The sequence below is a fragment of the Coptis chinensis genome, chromosome 1, assembly GCF_015680905.1.
Source record: "Coptis chinensis isolate HL-2020 chromosome 1, ASM1568090v1, whole genome shotgun sequence".
Taxonomy (NCBI): Eukaryota; Viridiplantae; Streptophyta; class Magnoliopsida; order Ranunculales; family Ranunculaceae; genus Coptis; species Coptis chinensis.
In genome coordinates, this window is record NC_141456.1 from 40,818,147 (window position 1) to 40,838,954 (window position 20,808).

At 35.1% G+C, this 20,808-nt stretch overlaps 1 long non-coding RNA gene across 1 annotated transcript; it reads right to left on the reverse strand.

Moving 5' to 3' along the window:
• Nucleotides 1-564: 564 nt before the first annotated feature.
• On the reverse strand, nucleotides 565-6,717 carry LOC147524012 (uncharacterized). Its single transcript, XR_015218314.1, has 2 exons — nucleotides 4,730-6,717; nucleotides 565-1,601 (listed from the first exon to the last, which is right to left on the reverse strand). It is a non-coding gene; the product is annotated as an uncharacterized LOC147524012 (long non-coding RNA).
• Between the last annotated feature and the right edge of the window lie 14,091 nt (nucleotides 6,718-20,808).

Here is a 20,808-nt window from a genome sequence, read left to right on the forward strand (position 1 = left end):
TCCAGCACTTTTCCATAGCAGTTTCTGGTTTTCTTTTGGTGCTAAGACGCAACTTTTATGATAAGTGGTATGAAATACTCCATAACCTTAAAAAGGCAATAAAAGCTATGAGTTGTCTTTTCGTTAAACGTAAGATAGGTTGTAATGCAGTAATATAAGGATAATAAAACGTACATTTTGGAACTGATCAAACTCCTACTCAAAAGTTTGTATTGTATTGGTTCCAAGCACTACTCCATTTCAAGATCTCCCTATAGTGTTATTAGGTTGTTAGAAACACAAGTAAGCCGAGTCAGTCATGGCGTAAAATAGCAGTACCATAGCGTAAATGAAGAAATATACTAATATATCTACTATATAGAAAATGCATAGTTTTTACAAAATGTTACTATACCACCCCCAAATAAAACTATGCTTTGTCATCAAAGTATGAAGAGATAAGAAAAGAGATTACCATAGAAACATGAGCAAAAAGGCAATACACTTGTATTCTGTTCTTCATGATGAAAATACGCTACTGATATGATCAGTAACACAGTGGTCGGGTTTGTTATTTCGTTCGCATTTCAATAAAATTGCAAAATTTTATTTATAAAAAAACTAATTCGATCACGTAAATTTGTTAAAGTGGATTTATGTGAGAAAATGATGAAAATAAACTAAAATGGACTTTGATTTCGGAGATAGAAAATCCGTTTGAGCAAATCCTATCTCCGTTAAAAAAGTTAGTCTTGATTTTTTATCCCTAATAACGACTCTTCATCTATGAACGAGCGTTATTAGCGCATGGAATCGATTTAGAACCCCATTTATGGGAGAACTTACTCAGTTCCTAATCGTTATAATTATCAAAACACCCTCCCTAACAGAGATAATCCTCACTCGGGTAGAGTTTCTACTCCGAGATCACAGAACTAAGGTGTTATTCTAATTAAAAGAAAATAAAACTGAAAACAAACTATAAATTAAATTCTTTATTACACTAGAACAGCAGTAAACTACTCTACTCCTACTGATGGAATGCTAACCATTCCATGAGAAAAATTAAAACTAGAACCTTCTATTTATAGTTTTTCTGACGGTCTAGATTCAATCCATCTAATCTAAATCTAACTGTTACAAATAAAATAATATCCCATGGAATATTCTCTAAGGAATATTCTTGAAATATTCTCTAGAATAGTAATGGGCTTGGACTAAATAGTAACAGGCTTTGGCTTTATCTCCATATTCCAAACCGTACGACCATTTTTTGGAAGCTAGATACTATTGCGTAGATTTTTCTGCACTAATCATTTTAGCTGATCAAATGCTTGAATTAGAGTTAGGACTTAGGAGACGAAAGATATCACCGTTTGAAGTTTTCTTCTGACTTTCGGGCTGATTTAGGTTAGTTTGACCAAAATCTCTTCTTTAGCTGGCTTAGGGACTCAAGTTTGGATTCTTCAACTTGTTTTATGGTTCTTTAAGTCCATGAGCTTTGCTGGCAGTTTGGAGCTTTAAATGAGCTGATACTAAAGATTTCAAGTCCAAGTTTTATTCGGCTGTATTTCATGGTAAAACATAGGTTCTGTATGTATTTTATCGTTGTCTGTTGAAACCTGTGAAAACATGAAAATATAATTAATTACATTTATTAAACACATAATTGACCCAAATTTAATGTCTCTACGGGGTTTAAAACACAGGGTTTTGGGTACTTATCAACCAACCCCCAAATAGCACTTTGCTTGTCCTCAAACAAAGAAGAGACACTAAAACAGATAAGTGGCAAAAATGTGTAGTCCTAAGCTAATTCTCGTTTCTCAGAGTGCGATTACATTGACCGTATGAAACAAGGCTTTAAACCACTAGGAATTCCCTAGTAGACGAGTTATAGCCTCGTGAGAGTTTTCCAGAGAAGATACCCACAAACTTCATCTATACTACAACGACTCAGTAAGAAGGGCTTATTCCCTTAGTTGATCTCAGATATCTATACATCTCATTAGCGGGGAACAAAGATTAATTCCTTTGAAACCTAAGTTAATAAATTTACAATAATCAAAACATCTACATATGAATATGCATGCAGTGAACTTTACAATGCAATGTACAAGTAGGGCGTTTCTGGATCCTGAGGAGAGCGTCCTTAAGTAGGTTCTCACAGGTATGTGTCGAAACACAAATTCTCTCATAATTTTTACCACTCAGGTTTTGCTTACTCCAGTGTACAGTGAGTACACATTTCCTTACATTCTCAATGACGTCCAAGGAAGTCGAGGTCGATCAATCACGTCTACCACTTACTATCCCACTAACATATCCTAATTGAGCTAGAAGACTTTTATTAGGTATTACGGTTCTTAGGAAATGGTTTAGAAGGAATGTAATGGATAACAAAAGAATGAGTTAGAGAAAATATGGTCTTCAAATATATAATTACTGGAGAAAACCCTAGTGTTCTTTAGTTTCAAAACTGTTCCATACTTTGCCCTTTTTGGCTTCTACTCCATTTGATTTTATTTTTGGAGTTTATAACTTTGATTTTTTTTTTTCTTTCATGAAATTTACTTTTTCTTGGTTTTGACACAGCTATTTGGATTCATCAATCGGCGCCAACTAATAGAACGAATTTTCGTATTTGTATAGGTCTTTCTCTTCTCTTTTATGTTCTTCATCATATTTCTCAAACTCATCAGATATGGATATGGGTAAAGAAATAATGGTTGAAAGATGAAATGGCTAATATAAAGGCTCAACAGGGAAAACTAGGGGAAATACATTTTTTTGGGTTTGTATATTTTTTATTTGGCTATATCGGTCCAAAGAATGCCTAAATTCTCGCCTAGGATATGGTATAGTGATCAAGCAAGTGGACGTGTGATTTCTTTCTACTCGGAATCGCTTCATCCTTGGGCCATTACTCAGATACACTTATGTTGAGGCTTTTTGGCTAGATTCTCACTGGATTTGGAATTTAAGTATTCTAACCGTGGGTCTCATAAATTTACTGCTATATACAGTCATTGACACTCATTGTATGAAAATTCATGAAAAGATGTAAAACCTATTGCGTATGTATTAACACAAGTTTCTAAGAACCAATCATAATTCTAATGCTAATGTGAGATTTCTAAACAATTTTCATCACATAAAAGAAAACAAGACCTTTATTACTAAATAGGACTAACTAATTTTTATTTTATTTATTTTAATTTTTTAGAAAGAAAGAAAAATAAATAACCTAAAAGTGCCTAAATTTTGCAAAATGTTTCTCTCCCCAAAACAGATGGATACTTTGTCCTCAAGGTATCAAGAGAATAAGGAAAGAAATTACCTGAGAAATGTGAGCAAAAATTCGACTGAAACTCAAGAATATTAAAAATAGCACACCAATCAAAGAAAACAACCAAAATACACGCATATATATAGACATAAAAATTTAGGTCGTTTATAGTCAGATTCCTAAGACTTTATTCAAGCATAAAGGTTTGTAAAAACCCTTGGCATTCGCACCCAGATGTTGGAATGATTTAGCAAATACAGATTATTTGCTAGAAAAATAAGAAAGAAACTCACGTCGTTAATGAACAAAACCTTACCAAGCACCAAATAAGGTTTTTGATTGAAATACGCGAGGTATGTGGACTAAAGGTCCGGCGCTTACAACCACACACTCCATATTGAGGTCCCGGTTACTGTAATGGTGCATTTCCATGAGAAAAGAATGTACAGAAAAGCACTGAAGAAAAGAGTCTTTTATAGTCAGATACTCAAGACTGGTATGGATGTATCTCATTATTGAGATTCATCAAGCATAAATGTTTGTATAAACCCTTGGCATTCGCACCCAGATGGTGGAATGATTTAGCAAATACAGATTATTTGCTAATATGTTGAACAAATAAACTGCGTCATTGATAAACAATACCTTACCACCCATCAGGTACTAAATTGGAATACACGAGTTATTTGGACGAAGGAACCGATGCTGACAACTATCCCTCCAAATAGAAGGCGCGGTTACCTTATTGTGGCATTACTTGAATGCAACGAAAAATGAGTCATTTAAAGTTAGACTCTCAAGACTTTATGTTGGGCCTTTTTAAGTCAGATTCTTAAGACTAGGTACGGGAGGTCTTTTTATGTCAAATTCCCCTAGACGATGCACACCCCCAAACAAGATGAAACTGGGGTGTCATGTTTCTCGATCAACTATAAGATAATAGTTGAAAGAGTTGGGGATTTAGCGAGTACCCCCAAAAAAATGGTATTTTTACACACTCGTGTTGAGATAGAAAATGAAAATGCATCAGAAGTTGTTCTTCATGAAGCTCAGATGGGTAAAATAGGACAATTAGCATTTTAAAGATGTTAAGTTAAAAGATTGGTCTCAACGACAAAAATGATTGATTTATCTCTTGTATGCAAGGGTAAAGGTTTGTTACTCTTAGGTTGGTCTACATTTTGATATATCGTTATGGTAGGAAATTTTTGCATATAGTAGATTCCCTAAAAGTATGTTTTAGATACCGATATAAAACATGTTTTCAAAGTTCATCATTTTTGCAAAATTATTAAGCAATCATAAAAATGAATTCTAATCATGCTCGTTGATTCAAAACATGCTGTCATATCATATCCAAAATAGGTTAAGATTGATTTTTGTTGAAATAGCCTAAAAATGTTTAGAGATTGCATATAATCCTTTGACATGAGATTCAAGGGAGAGATAAAAGAAACGTACCTTCTCAAATTGTGCTTACACGCACTTGGGTCGAAGATGACTTGAGTGGTCGTTGACCTATTGACAGTTCGGGGTCAATGCCGCTCACCTATTATTCAGAAAATTATTACAAACATATAGAAGCCCACAAACCAGGCCGAAATGAGGCAGAATGCCAATAAGTTATAGAGTTTGGGCCTTCGAGGGCTTGATTACACAAATATATTTACAAAAATAAAAAACTAAAATTATACAACACAATTAATTTTTTTTTTTTTTTTTTTTTCACATTTTTTTTAAACACTCACTTAGTGCATTCATCACTCATTTCCACTTGCATAATGCATTCAACATTCACCAATTCTCCACTAACAAAATTCTCCACCGACTCCAGCACTTGGGAGCAACAGCTGCAAGAGCACTGTTGCAACAGCACACCCCACCACAGAACATTACCTTCCCAGAACATCACCATCACAACAAAACATCATCGACACATGCAGCAAGCTGCACTAGCAGCCACCACGCGCTACACCTCTGCACAAACAGCACTTGAACTGACTTCAAGCCACCAGTAACTCAAATCACAAGGCCTGCAGCAGTTCAGCAAGATACACCTCAGAGGCAAGCTGCTTCCAAGCATAGGAAAACTGCGTGCTATAGGTCGGCAAGTTCACCACCACCATCAGTCAGTTTCTTCTCCACCATCACCACACTTTTACAGCAACGCCAACGCCGTCAACAGAGAGCACACTCTCTGCTCATGACTTCACCATCGATCAGGCACGACAGACACCACTGTCGCAATCCAGCAACAGATATCTCCCCCTTCAGCAGGCAGCACAACCGGCACCACTAGCATCAACCTTCACCGCACCACCGTCAGTCACCCCCTCATGCTCTCCCAACAATCACCACGGAATAGCACCACCAAAACCTGCCACCATCAAAACCTCTTCACAGCACCACCACAACACTTTCTCAAAACAGCACCACCGATCACCTCCTTCATCATCCCATCACCACCAAAACAGAAACGTCTTCTTCAATTGACCTCAAGCCACCATCACTTGAACTCAACGCCATCGTCGTCTCAGGCAACAATCTTCGACAGTTCACCTGCAACAAAAACTTAGAGAAAAGAAAAAAGAAAGAGAAGAAACCGAAAAGAAAAGAAAAGAGAGAGAGAGAGAGGCGCTGAGAAGAAGAGAGAATGGAGAAGAAAGAAAATGGAAGAGAAGCAAGAAAAAGAAGAAGAAAGAGATGGGTGCGATTTGTTTTTTTTTTTTTTTTTTTTTTTTTTTTTTTTTTTTTTTTTTTTTTTTTTTTTTTATAAAGGCCAATTAGGCCCATAACCACAAAATGGTGATTTTTTTTTTTTTTTTTTTTTTTTTGAAATATTGTTTAGAGGAAAATGAAAATTTGTGGAGGGAATAGAAATGATTATTGGAGTGTTATGACCAAATTAATTTATTTTGCAAATTTTATAGAAAACGCAGCGGCGCCATTAATCAGTCTGTAACACAGCTGTCGGGTTTGTTATTTCATTCGCATTTCAATAAAATTGCAAAAGTTTATTTATAAACAAAAACTAATTCGATCACGTGAATTTGTGAAAGTGGATTTAGGTGAGAAAATGATGAAAATAAACTAAAATAGACTTTGATTTCGGAGATAGAAAATCCGTTTGAGCGAATCCTATCTCCGTTAAAAGAGTTAGTCTCGATTTTTGATCCCTAATATCGACTCTTCATCTCTGAACGAGCGTTATTAACGCGTGGAATCGATTCAGAACCCCATTTATGGGAGAACTTACTCGGTTCATAATCGTTTATAATTATCGAAACACCCTCCCTAACAGAGATAATCCTCACTCGAGCAAAGTTTCTGCTCCGAGATCACATAACTAAGGTGTTATTCTAATTAACAGAAAATAAAACTGAAAACAAACTAGAAATTAAATTCTTCATTACACTAGAACAGCAGCAAACTACTCTACTCCTACTGATGGAATGTTAACCATTCCATGAGAAAAATTAAAACTAGAACCTTCTATTTATAGTTTTTCTGATGGTTTAGATTCAATCCATCTAATCTAAATCTAACGGTTACAAATAAAATATAATATCACAGGGAATATTCTAGGAATATTCTCTAGGGAATATTCTAAGAATAATCTCTAGAATAGTAATGGGCTTGGACTAAATAGTAACAGGCTTTGGCTTTATCTTCATACTCCAAATCGTACGACCATTTTTTGGAAGCTAGATACCATTGCGTAGAGTTTTCTGCGATGATCATTTTAGATGGTCGAATGCTTGAATCAGAGTTAGGACTTAGGAGACGAAAGATATCGCCGTTTGAAGTTTTCTCCTGACTTTCGGGCTGATTTAGGTCAGTTTGACCAAAATCTCTTCTTTAGCTGGCTTAGGGACTCAAGTTTGGATTCTTCAACTTGTTCCATGGTTATCTATGTCCATGAGCTTTGTTAGCAGTTTGGAGCTTTAAATGAGCTGATACTGAAGATTTCAAGTCCAAGCTTTATTCGACTGTATTTCATGTTAAAACACAGGTTCTATGTGTATTTTATCGTTGTCTGTTGAAACCTGTGAAAACATGAAAATTTAATTAATTTACATTTATTAAACACATAATTGACCCAGATTTAATGTCTATACGGGGTTTAAAACACAGTTTTTGGTACTTATTTGCTACCCCCAAATAAGTTTGGGATATGGGTTGTTTGATATAGAATGAGAAATACATGATTTATTATACTAGAGATATTTATTCTACTATAAAATCTTTTTGGGTTTTTGTATTTTTGAAAACGTATATGAAAATTCATGAAATTTAACATGCATGCATGATTATGATTACACTACGATTGAAGAAATAAAAAGTGTGAAACGTAAAGTATGTGAACAACTATCTATACAAACACATATGAAGTGTATGTGTATTTTTTTTTTTTTTGAGTAGATGTTTTTCTCAATCTAAAAGTATCTCTAACCATATAGAGGTTTTGACAAGAAAATAAAATTATACATTGATCCGGTATTATTTTGGTTACTTCGGAGCGTATAATTTTCATTTTTATATCTTCATATTTTGAAAACTATGTAGAGATGTTTTAAGATACTCGTACTCAAAAGTCATGATTTTTAATGCTTGTTTTTGAAAACAAACCATAATAGTTGATCTTAGTCAACTTTTGTGTTGACTCTATATTGAACCCAATCCTAGTGGCTTCAGTTATGTGGGGGGGTGGGGGTGTTTACTGCACAAGACATGATGGAAGGGTTTAGCTAATTTGACACAAGTGGGTGGTGGAATTAGGTCACTTTGGTGGATTTTGGTAGTTCTGGTTAAAATGGGATGGGAACCAATATGCTCTATTTTGATTGTTGTAGGTACTTTGTCCTTGTCTGAATATATTTGATGGTTGACATAATGATATGTTGGTGAGTAGGGGACAATTGATATTTATCTGGTTTTAGCTGAGATAGAAAGTGCATGGTGATATGAGCGACTCTTAGTAACACATAACTGATCCTCAAACCGCCCTTAGAAGAATGGAGATTTGCGACTTCTAAGGGTTGGTCTATATGGAATCCATTGCCCATTTTTGAAAAATCACATAACTATTAATGTATCAAAAATCTTTTATAATGAGAACGGAGAAAAACAACTATTTTGATGAAGAAATGTAAAATAAAGAAAATTGTATACTCGCTCCACAGGTTCACACTTACTCAAACGACGAGTAAAAAAGTGTTTTACAAAGAAAATGTGAGATATACGTAGACTAAGGTTCCGGCACTTACAACCACACACTCCAAGAGGAGGGTTCGGTTACCTTAATGATGCACTCCCATGGAATGCATCGAGAAAACATAATATGAATATTTTATAGTAAGATATTCAATACTATATGTGATGTCGTTTTAAGTCAGATTCCCCAATACTATGTATATGAGATGGATGAAATGTTGTTAACTATATACTAATAGTTTAAACAGCTGGGGATCTTTATAGAAAAATATATGAAAGCATATACCCCCAAATAGAATGAAATGATGCATTTGGAGTGTAAGATGCAGAATGATAAGAGGATATTTATGTAACCCATCATGGAACTTATGTAATAACCCGTCATAGTTGAACTGTCCAAAAAAGTGATAGGTTGGTAGTATATGTCCTTCATGAGGCTCAATTGATGGGGAATATGACTTACCAGGTTTCTCAACTACTGAAATGATGGACTCTTGCGTTTGTGCATTGGGCAAAGTCTCTTTACTAGGAAGGTTTAGAAAATTATAAATGATCTCAAAGGCAATTGGCTTAAGTGCGAATTTGAGGTTTCTTTGAATTGGTTTCGTGGTGCTGTCCTCATAAATTGGTGGATTTTTTATTAATGGAGGTTGGATTGCAAGAGGTGTTAAATTGGGATGGTGATGGTTAGGTGGTGGTTCTTCACATCATTTCGAGGACTCAGAGAATTCTTCATCTAGTTCTGGTGTTTCCACAAGATTATGGTTCATATCTGCAATAGTAAGAATGTCACAAATTTGTTCTATCAATAAGTCTTTAACGGCCAAACTAAATTGAAATCCACTTTCCACCATAGATTGTATTCCCTCTTTTCCAAGTACATCATTTTCTTTGTCCTCTCTATCTAAATATTCATAAATTTTCTCAATGCTATTTTCCAAGTGTATCGAGTCCAATACATGCTCTCGAGTTTCTTCTGCCGGAGTTTTCTCATTTATGGGTGATGCATTAAGGTATGTGAGAGAAACTATGATTTCAAGTAAATAGTCATCATCTTAAGATCTGAAATTCACACGATAGTCAGGTGGATGGTGATGGAGTTTTAATTGGTCATTAATATCAAGATGGGCTTTAGCAATGGGCTTTGTTATAATAACACCTTGTTTCTCTTGTTGGTTGGGTTCTGGACTAGTGGGAAGAATATTAGTCTCAGATGTGGCATCATTTGAATCGGATTGGAGAAAACATAAGGTAGTTGCTATTTGATAAGTTAGTATTGTTTGCTTTGCCATTTCTTGGTAGAGTTGGTATGTGATGGATGGTGTAGTGGAATATGAATTTGATATGGATGGTGATGTAAATGGTAATGGGTTTTGGGTGAAACCGCACTCTGACTGACCATATGGATATTGGAATGGTGGTTGACTATTTGTGATGGAACTCCATGAATTGTCGGCATGATTAGAAAACTCTTGAGTGTATGGGGTACTAGGGAAGTTTGAAAATTAAAGTTCGTAATCGTAAGGATTTCTCATAGTAGACTCCAATTCAGTATATGATGGACAATGGGATAACCAGTGATAAGGACTACCGCAAAAAGAACAAGGTTCTGGGTTTGCATTGTAATTCCATGATGGTTGCAATGCATATTGATAAGACATGAATGCTCAATCAATGATGATGCACAAACAGTAGAAATTCTTTTTTTTTTTTTTTTTTTGAAAATATTTGCTTTGGTCTATAATTTATTATGCTCTATTCAGAGGAACAATTAGGCATGAGACTAGGATGGCTCTACTACACGTCTCAGAAGAGTAGGCAGTCACTTCACCAAGTGGTGTACTACCAAGAATCTCACTTGCGATGAATCTGGGGGAGGGGAGTGAGGAAGGTAGTTGGTCCACCGGAATCTGGTAACTGATTACTCTAAATCCTCGTGGCTATATTTTTGTCTTTTTCTGGAGGAGTGTGACTACTTTGGGCCTAGCTGATTGATTTTAATTAATTTTTTTTAGTCTAGGGCATTCAAGAATCAAGCAACGTCCAATTTACCTACATTGGGGAATGACTTCCCAATAGTTGTTATGTGGCTCGGGTTCAGCCTTATGCGCAAATGTAAATTACAGTGCGAAAAGTAAATTTCAAACAATTACGTAAGCATGCTTGAACACACAAGGTATCCTCTTACTTGGGCTTTGAGGAGATTTTGAATTTACCTCTTAAGCCATGCTTACACGTTGCTTATGAGGAGAAGGCGACATCAGTTGGCGCGTGATCTGAGAATCAGGCCTAACCTTTCGAGCTTTATACTGTTTTAAGTTACAATAAAAGCCCACTTAAAAAGCCCACAAATTGGGTTTTTGATAATTTATACAACTATGCCTTCAAGGGCCCAAACTTAAAACTAAACTAATATTATACTAATCTATTAGATTAACTAGTTTTAGATTGATAAGCTAGATTAATTAGAGTCAAATGGACTTAGAGTATTGATTACCAAGTTGATTTATAGTGTGTGAGCTATGATCCACAACTTGCCTCACACACTTGAACTTCCCAAGGCAATTAAAACTATAATCCCTTGGTAAGTATATAACTTAAATCAAGTTTAACTCATGTTTATCATAAGGAATCAATCAAAAACCAATTTTTCCTAATTTTTTTGGTTTTCTTTTTATCTCTAACTATTACAAACAAGTTCCACTGACTTCTCCTACTCTATTACAAAATCTGGGTTTGGAGTGCAACTATTCATAAAAAACCAACTGAGCTACCAAAAAACTGGACCCATGTGTGTGGAGGTGACTGGGCGGTTACCCACCGGCTCTGGTGAAGTTGGATCGTCTTTCGGCTGTATCTTCAGCTCCTCTCCAACTTGTTGGTCCCGCACCCTGATTTACAAGAAAGTAGATCAGTACTAAAAAGCAACAAAATAAAATGAGGAAAAATTGAAAAATAAAAATAAAAATGGAAAGATGAGAATGATGCTTCCTTCTTAGATTCTCAACCAAGCACTCTTGCTCCTTCAATCCATGACGGCAGTGCCATTTGAAGTTTGTAATCAGTGGTAGTTACTTCAAAAGAGTTTGTTTAGAAGTGAGGTTCATCCTAAATTGTTTAGAGTTTGAGTGTGGGAGTTGTAAAGAAGAAAGGTAGACTCTTGGTATATATTAGATTGCTTTTAAGCTAATGAAAATATTAAAGCTTTAATTATTGGTATTGAAATGACATGAAAATATTGAAAGAAAGATTGATTGAAGATTGAAATAAGAACAAGTAAAATAACAAGTTTTAATTAAAAGGAAATGAAGAACAAAAAAAGTAAATACTTGAATTGAAAAACTAGACAAAAAATTAAATAAACCAAATGGTTTGGATCCTAAGACAATGGATGTTTTCTCTCTCCCTAACTTTTGGATTAAATACCCCTACTTTTGCCTTTTACAGATTTGCCCTTCTCCATTACAAATGAGACACCTCACACTCCACTTTTGCTTTTTGATTTCTTCTTGACCAAGGTAGGTTGTAGGAGAATATCATATTTTGAGATAAGGGCCTCCATCTCTGGTCTTCTAAGTTGAGTTTGACTTTTAACCTTGACTTTGACTTTGACTTTGACTTTGACCGTTGATTTTGATTTTTTCAGCACTTTTCCATAGCAGCTTCTGGTCTTCATAATAAGCGTGATTAAGGCTCCTTTTGGTGATAAGACGTAGCTTTTATGATAAGTGGTTTCAAATACTCCATAACCTGAAAAAGGCAATAAAAGCTATGAGTTATCTTTTCGTTAAGCGTAAGACGGGCTGTAATGCAGTAATATAAGGATAATAAAATGTACATTTGGGAGCTGATCAAACTCCTACTCAAGAGTTTGTATTATATTGGTCCCAAGAACTACTCCATTTTAAGATCTCCCTTTCGTGTTATTATGTTGTTAGAAACACAAGTAAGCCGAGTCAGTCATGGCGTAAAGTAGTAGTACCTTGGATGAATACAAATATTGTCATCTTTGGTAATTACTAGAAGTGTATAACACGTTTTTGTCACTATTTCTTATAATCGCAAGTTAATCCTTGTCTAAGCCAGCCATAGTATTCAAGGTATCTTTGCTGCCCCCTGAACTCTTAGCCCAATCAGGAAAGAGTTATGGAATACTGCAGCTGCCCACCTAATGTCTCAGATTTGGAAGACGAGGAATCGCATATACTTCGAGGACAGGAAGCTAAGCAAGTCGCACATCAAAAATGAAGTCATAAAGGGAGTTTCGGCCTCGGGTAAGGTAGCTTCAGACTACATGTTCAACACTCCAGATGACTTAGCCGTGCTGCATGCCTTCAAAATTAAGGGGAGACCGCGTCCAAGCCGCATACAAGAGGTAAGTTGGATTCCTCCAGAATCGGGTACTATGAAAGTGAACACCGATGGCTCCTCCATCAGGAATCCAGGGATTGGTGGCGGGCATTGTCTTTCAGAACTATGAGGCCCAAGTACTAGGCGTTCAAGCCTACGGTTTGGGGTCACCACCAATTTTGACGCGGAGTGTTTTGCAATTGTCTTAGCAGCGGAAGTAGCAATTAGCTAGCAAGGGATGGTTACACTTATGGATTGAGAGCGATTCAACCATAGCGATTAAGGCGTTCAGTGGAGGCAACATGCCCTGGTTTCTTAAAGCTCGTTGGGTTAGAGTAACACAAAAGCTTGTGCACTGGCGCCTGTCCCATACCTTCCGTGAGGCCAACTTTGGCGTCGATGCTGTTGCAAAGAGAGGATCTTCTCTGATCCAGGGCGAGACTCTTTGGAGCTCGACCATACCGAGTTACATCAAGGCCATCGAAATCCCATATAGGCCTTATTACCGATTTAGCTAGGCTGGATGCATTAACTTAGTCTCTCTATAGCTATACTCCTTCTCACTCTATGTAACATTCTTTTTTATAAGTAATAAAATATCCCTACTTGCATGCAAAAAAAAAGTTAATCCTTGTCTATGAGGTAAATTTATAGGTGTGGTATGATGATAGTGAAGTCCCTGGAGTATGTAGATATCATGAATAATTTTAGTTTTCTTTTCATATATGTCGCAAATTCGAAAAACGACTAAAAAGGGTATCAAACTTTAAACCTTTTGACAGTTTGGGGACCAAACTTTTTTTCTTGACAGTTTGGGGACCAAATTGTTTGCTTTTTGCAATTTAGGAACTTCTGTCAAATTTCTCTAACACTGTTTCTAATTTGTATTTTTTTTTTTTTTTTTTTTTGAAAAAAAAAAAAAATGCTGAAGTGTACAAGATAGAAGTTGGAACCTTCATCTTGTTGAATGGAGCAGCGGGTTTGCGAGACTTGTCTATCTCCCTCTTTTTTTTTTGCTGGAAATTTCTCTCTCCGTCTCTGTTGTTATACCTTTGTGAATGAATCCACTTTAATGTAGCAGTGCAAGGTATTTAACTTCCAAAAGAATATCAAAAGCTCCACACCATGGATATTGATTTGATAGGCTGGAAGAAAGAGCAAGAAAACAAAACGAACTGCACCCAAATCTTATGATATATTGATATTTACCTCAAACCTCTTGTCAAGCTATACAACTTTTTGGTTAGAAAAACTGGCAGTAATTTCAATGTTGTTATACTGAAGAGATTGTTTCCGAGCAAGGTTTATGAAAGGCAAGGAAGAGAAAATTGTTGTAGTTGTTGGTGTTAATTACCTGCATTGAAGGTGACTGCTATGAGATTTACAGAGACACAAAGAGTAAGAATGGAGAAAGATGGAGGTGAATGATTAACATTTTATCAACTTGCCTGAAGGCGGTTCTTGGACAAAACACGGTTGTAGGGGACCAAAGAATGAGGGACTGAAGGGAGGTAGTGAAGCATTATGGCAGAGTTGTAATGTAGCAGTTGGATGAGTTGTGTGCATTACCCAGATTTGTGAATTGAAGTTAATTGAAAATTTTTTTAGGTTGCTGCTATTGCATTCACCTTGTGTGAGTTATAGTTGTACACGTTAGCATGTTTTTTATTTTTCAATATATATATATATACAAATTAGAAACAATGTTAGAGAAATTTGACAGAAGTTCCTAAATTGCAAAAAGCAAACAGTTTGGTCCCCAAACTGTCAAAAGGTGTAAAGTTTGATACCTTTTTTAGTCGTTTTTTCATGTCAAATTCCTCATGAAATGTGGTTGGAAAAATGATCTTGGTAACTTGTTATTGTTTTGACATGCATGATACTACTACTAGCATCGTAGTTTTGGCATAGGCCACGACTATAATGTTAACGTTTGCTACAATATTTTGTAAAGTTTAATGCAAAAGGGTAAATTCCTTATTCAACCATGATAATGTCAATGTGTTCCCAATTCAAACATTGTCAGCAACTCAGTGCAAAAGGTTGTTGACATTACCCCACTAGTTGCTAACAAAATACGCCGAGTAGCAATTTATGGTCTAATTGAGAAGGAATTGACATTATCATGGTCTAATTGATAAATTACTCGGGTATGCAAAATGTGCTTGGTGATAGGGTTATATACTAAAAACATTACTTTTGTATTAACTCTAATTCTTTATATTTTGAATGAGAATCATATGGGCAAATGTTATGCATATTATATATGTTATTAGTTATATGTATGTGTCTAATACTTTATGTTGTAGATGATATGGTGTGAACACACAGAAGATCATATCATCAGTACCTTATAAAATATAAGTAATTGTTCACAACCTAGATGGATTTGGAAAAACCATTGGTACGGTTGTAGTATAATCTGGTATTAGTCTATCTTGATTATAGGATTACACTAGTACACTTTGTGTGTATTGAACAGGACCAAGTGAGGTTGTTTCTCTTTATACTGATTATATAAGAGAACAAACGCCTCTGTTATTATGGATGTTTGTCCTCTTAATCCTGATATAATAACGGGCACTTACGTGCATTGTACATTGCTTTAAATCATCAATGAGTGAGATTCATTTGTGAATCAACAAACTCGATAGATTGGGTAATAACATTGTATGTAAGGTGTGTTGTTGATTATAGAAGGAATCTGTGACCCGCAGAAAGTTGGGTTGATGATGTCCCCTTGAGGAGCTCAAAAAGATTGTCATGTAAACCCTGCAGGTGGATTTATTCCGACATGACAATGAGGTTGAGTGGTACTACTCAAGGATATAAGAAGTTGATTAATGTAGTTGTCAGTAACTTGACTTAATCAACGGACATTCGATATCTTAAACACGGGGAGATCAACGAGCATATAATATGGAGCCCATAAACACTGACACGTAATTTGGGATTAGGGCGGTAGTGTAACAATGGCCTTTAGTAGAATAAGCCATTTGTTGACGGACTTGGGCCGTGTGTTCTGGGCAAACATGGAAAGCCCAAGCCCGTTAGGAGGCCCAACCCTAATTTCTCCTCATGGTCCCTGTTGTAGCCTATAAATAGAATCTTTTTTCTCTTGGCCGAAATTACTATTCACTGGATTGAAAAGAGAGGCAAGGAAAGATAGATCCAATTTATTCTAAAGGAATACAATTGGATCTATCTTTATGAGAAAGAAGGGGGTTGGTAGATCGTTGCCCATACAACGTCCAATCTATTCTAAAGGAATACAACAGAAGATCAAGGGGTTGATTGTTGATTCGGATTCATAGATATTGGATTCTCAGAGATTATCACAGCCGATTCAAAGGTATGTTTTCTATCCAAAATCGTGAGAACCCATTAATTCCGCTGCGCGTGGGTTTTCGCTGTTTGTAGAAATTTGCATTCTGAAATAACGGTTCCTACACTTGGTTGAGATCAAACCCTACTCATGTCCATAAAATATTATGGTATATAATTTATAAACTTTAAAATTGTTTTATGGACTGTGTTGTTTGAATAATTAAGGTAGAGAAATCATGCATGAATTTTAAGCATTATTTGTTAATATAATAGTTGCACGTTTGACAGAATGATGAGAGTTTTCTAGCTAATTGGTAAAGATTTTGTAGTACATTTTATTATGCAATCTTCCTGTTATCCTATGTGTATATAGTACATTGATATGTGATAATCAAATCATCAACTTATTAATCGTTGTGTGCAAGATTGCCATCAAAACACTTATGCACCTATGTAGGTTATCCTTTATATATATATGAAGTTTGTATATGAATTGGGTGTTGCCAGTGGGAGTTTAATGTGGTCTTTTAAACATTCAGTCATAAACTTGTCATATATCTTGCATCGTTTGAGTATAGTTAATGTATGGACCCTCTAAATTAATGAATGTGAATAAATGATTCTTGTAGTGTGTATGAAACTATTTGTTTTCCATGCATATTGTTCATTAACACTTGATAAGTTGTCAATCATAGACCATGAGAAATAGGGAATGCGTGTTAGACTTTGTTGATTAAATCCTTCATTTGTTGTTGGGCACTAAGGAGTGATATATAATAAAGCTATGGAGAACATTAAACTATCTAGTAGTTATTTTAAAAAAAAAAAATGTTTTTGTCCTGGGTACCGTTCGGAAATTCGAGGCTTTATAAAGCCATTTGTGACTCTTCATGAGCTTGTATTTTGACTCTAAGGAGTGTGTTGAGCTTTGTTGAGCATATTTTGACTCCTTTGGAGTGTAATTCACCCTTTTGTGTGTACTTTGACTCTTCGGAGCGTGTTTGGACTCATTATGAGCGTGTATAAATGAAATTTGCCAAACAAATCCTTTTCTCAAAACTTTAGATTTTTTTTGTGTGGTTAGAAGTTGGATATATATTGTTATTGATGTATTTCTTGGAAAGGCAAACTAATAGCCTTGGGATTTGTACATGTAACATGTTTATTTGTCAAGTCAATGTTTCCCTTAAGATTGCATTGATGTTAGTAACTTTTGTTTGTTGAAATTTTATTAGACACTACTATCTTTTCCAGTACTGAGTTACTTTGAATTTCGGGGACGAAATTCCTTTTTAAGGGGGAAGAATGTAACAACCCTGATTTTTTATATTTCAAAACTAGTGTTTGTTTGTTATATGGGGTTAGGAGTTAGGACTATAGGATAGTCCCCTTAGTAATTTTGTTTTATATCAAATAAGGATTTGAGTCCGTACACAACTCTTTTAGAAACCGAGAGAAACCCTTTTCTCTTCTCTCTCAATATGGGAGCGGCTTCTCATCAATCTTTTCTCATTAAAAGAATAAAAATAAAAATAAAAAGTAGGAACAAAGGATTAGATTGATCGGCAAGGGTTCGTGTTAAGCAAGTTATGGAGGGGATTATAGTTTGATTCTAACATTAATATTACCTTCTTCAATCGTTGTCTTTTGTTTTTGCTTTTGAGGCAAGTGCTCTACTTGCACTACCCTTCTCTTCTAGACATAGAATTTCACTCTTTACTGTAGTGATTGATTTAATATATGTTGATTTCTAAATATTATTTGTGAATGGAATGCATCTATTAGCACTTGTGTATTGTAGTGGTTTGGTATGATTTTGTGTTAATTTCACCATGATAATGAGTATGTGATATATAAGGTTTTGATTATAATTTCTTTTTATTCATAGATTAGTTAGGACCCTTTCACAGTATATGAGACGTATGAATTAATGATGTGGATCATGGCATATGCTTATTTGTTAATGAAAGTCCTTAGTGTAGGCACTTGGTTCCCTTTATTTCATTGTTAAGAGTTATGAAGCCATAATATATTATTGTACAAGTGTTAAAAGCCGTCGTTGTATTATTGGATAAACAAGTGCCTCGGGCCATCGTTTTTCAAAAATGACAACAAAACGACGGCCCTAACAATGGATTAAAGCATACGTTTTTGTCCTAAAACGACATATAAGGGTCATCGCTTATTGACTGTTTTTTTGTAGTGCATTAACATATAGAATGGTGATTATATTTTTTTCGTTTAAACCTTTATTAATCTCTTTGTAATATGATAAATTTCAAAGGTCAGTTCATAACAAAACAATACTGATATATTGAACAACACAATGAATACTATATTCGACAACAACCCAATTCTGCACAAATCATATATATGTCCAACACTCCTAAACCAAGGGCGACAACCTCCCATGTTAGTTCAATCGATGATGACATAGAAAGGAATCAGATAAAAAAAAAAAAAGATAGAGAGAGAGAGAGAGAAAAAAAAAATGGAACGAATGATTCTAATGGACACGCATAAAATTAAAAAAATTATAGCGATTCAACGGGGTAGGATTGATATGGAAAAATAAACACCAAAGGCCGGTACAGAATAAGAACAATCAGCTGTAACAATAGGTAGCATTCAAATAGTTATAATGAGAAGAGAAAAACAAACTTAGGAAAATGTATATACAACATGCTTATTAAAAGAAATATCATTTAACATTTGAAAAAGCATAATGTGTCCTGAAAAATTCTTTTTTTTTTTCACCCAAATCTAACGGGTAATCATTACCTTAGACTCGAGCATTACAAATTCAAAGCTAATGGCACAATTCTTCTTCGAATTAATGGGTTTTCACATCCATGTGACTTGAACCCTAATCTTCCACCGGTCCGTTCGAGTGTGAAGTTTGTCGAGATCAGTGCATTGCTGATTCAACATTTTCTCCGAAGCTATTATTTGGAAAATTAAGTATGTTAAACCGGTAAAATGGGAAACATGTCAAAATGCCTTAAAATCAACAGGAAAAAGACCCATCTCGGTTTCATAAATGATTAGCATAAGGCACAATAAAAACTCGTAACTATTCGGCAAACTGATCAAGCATAAATGAAATACATACACCATAAACATTACAAAGAAACTAACTAAACATGGCGTGCACTTACAAGAGTCACAACATAAATTTAAAACATTAATTAAGCCCAAGAGTCACAAAGTGAAAAAATGGAAAACCACGATAATGTTGGTTTTAATGTGCTCGACTCCCCAATGGTGTTTCAATACCCACCAAACACTTGTCTACCCTCTAACAAAATCTCAACCTAATCTGACCTTGCCTTAACAACTTGATTTCTAAACAAATTGCAATTTACAACTCAATATCATTTGAAAGCATAGGAAATGTATATATAATTTAAATATTACACGATGAACAGTTAGTAAGCATTGTCTTTTGTGATATTCACAATCCTATATTCATGGGAAAAATAAGAAAAAGACGTGGTCTCTAACCTACATCCAGGACCAAAACACTGTAATGAACCAAGGTGCAATAAAACCTCACAACAATTCGGGAAACTGAGTAAGCATAAGACACCCAACTACAACGAATAAACTTGCACTTTTGTTGACTTGACTTTTACTCTAATAGGACGAACATGAACTAAAAAGATAGAGGAGGATGTAATTTCAAGAAAAAGTATATTAGTAAAAAAGTATAAGTACAAAAAATTATATGATGAGGAAGTACATGAACACAGTCACTTTGAAAGGTCTTTAAGTATAGTAACCTGCATCATTATAAAGATTTGGAGGCGCTTGTACTAAATTTGTTGCGCTACTTCTAATAACATAACGGTTGGAAGGCGTAGCATAGCATGTTTTGTGGCCTATTCACAACTTTTATGTAAGAGCTCGTGAAACAAAGCTCGTCCTATAAGGAACCAATCTAAAGTAGAACAAACAAACAGAGAACATGAATTGGGAAATGAACAGTTAGAAAAGATGGAAAACTTAGCTACTTCGATAAGGTATTTTAACATGTTGTTGTCGAAGTATACACTACTCCACTTTCAAGAAAGATGCTACTTTACTTGCTAGTGGTAGAATCATGAATAGTAGGAGGGTCATCAATTATAGAGATTTTTTTTAACATAAATTAGAGAAACCAATTTAATACTCGGTTAAATATAAACTAATAGCTTTTTACGTGTTTCTTTAGCAACAAAAATGGCATTTGCTTTATAAGCAGCTATGTCTTAAAACATGCTCAGTACGTATTGGATCAACTTCGACCCATTTAGTTTGAAGACCATGCTCTAGGACTATTTCCTAATTAACTCTTGTGCAAATTCAAAGAAATACTTAAAATACCTTAATGGCTGAGACGCACAGAAAGATCAGGGCAGCAGGTGCAACACCAATATTCCAATATCACTAAACGGCTAAACTAAACGCTGAATGCATATAAAGCTTCTGAGTGGCGTGAGAAATCCTGACTGAGCATGTTATGAACTGAAGTAAAGAAATATAGCATGCAATCGTAAATTACGTAAGGTTTTGCAATGGAAAACTAATTGAAGGGAAAACAGATTTAATCATGTAAAAGCACCTTTTGGAATCCTGACAGTAAGATTTCGGTAAGCCGAGGCTGGAAA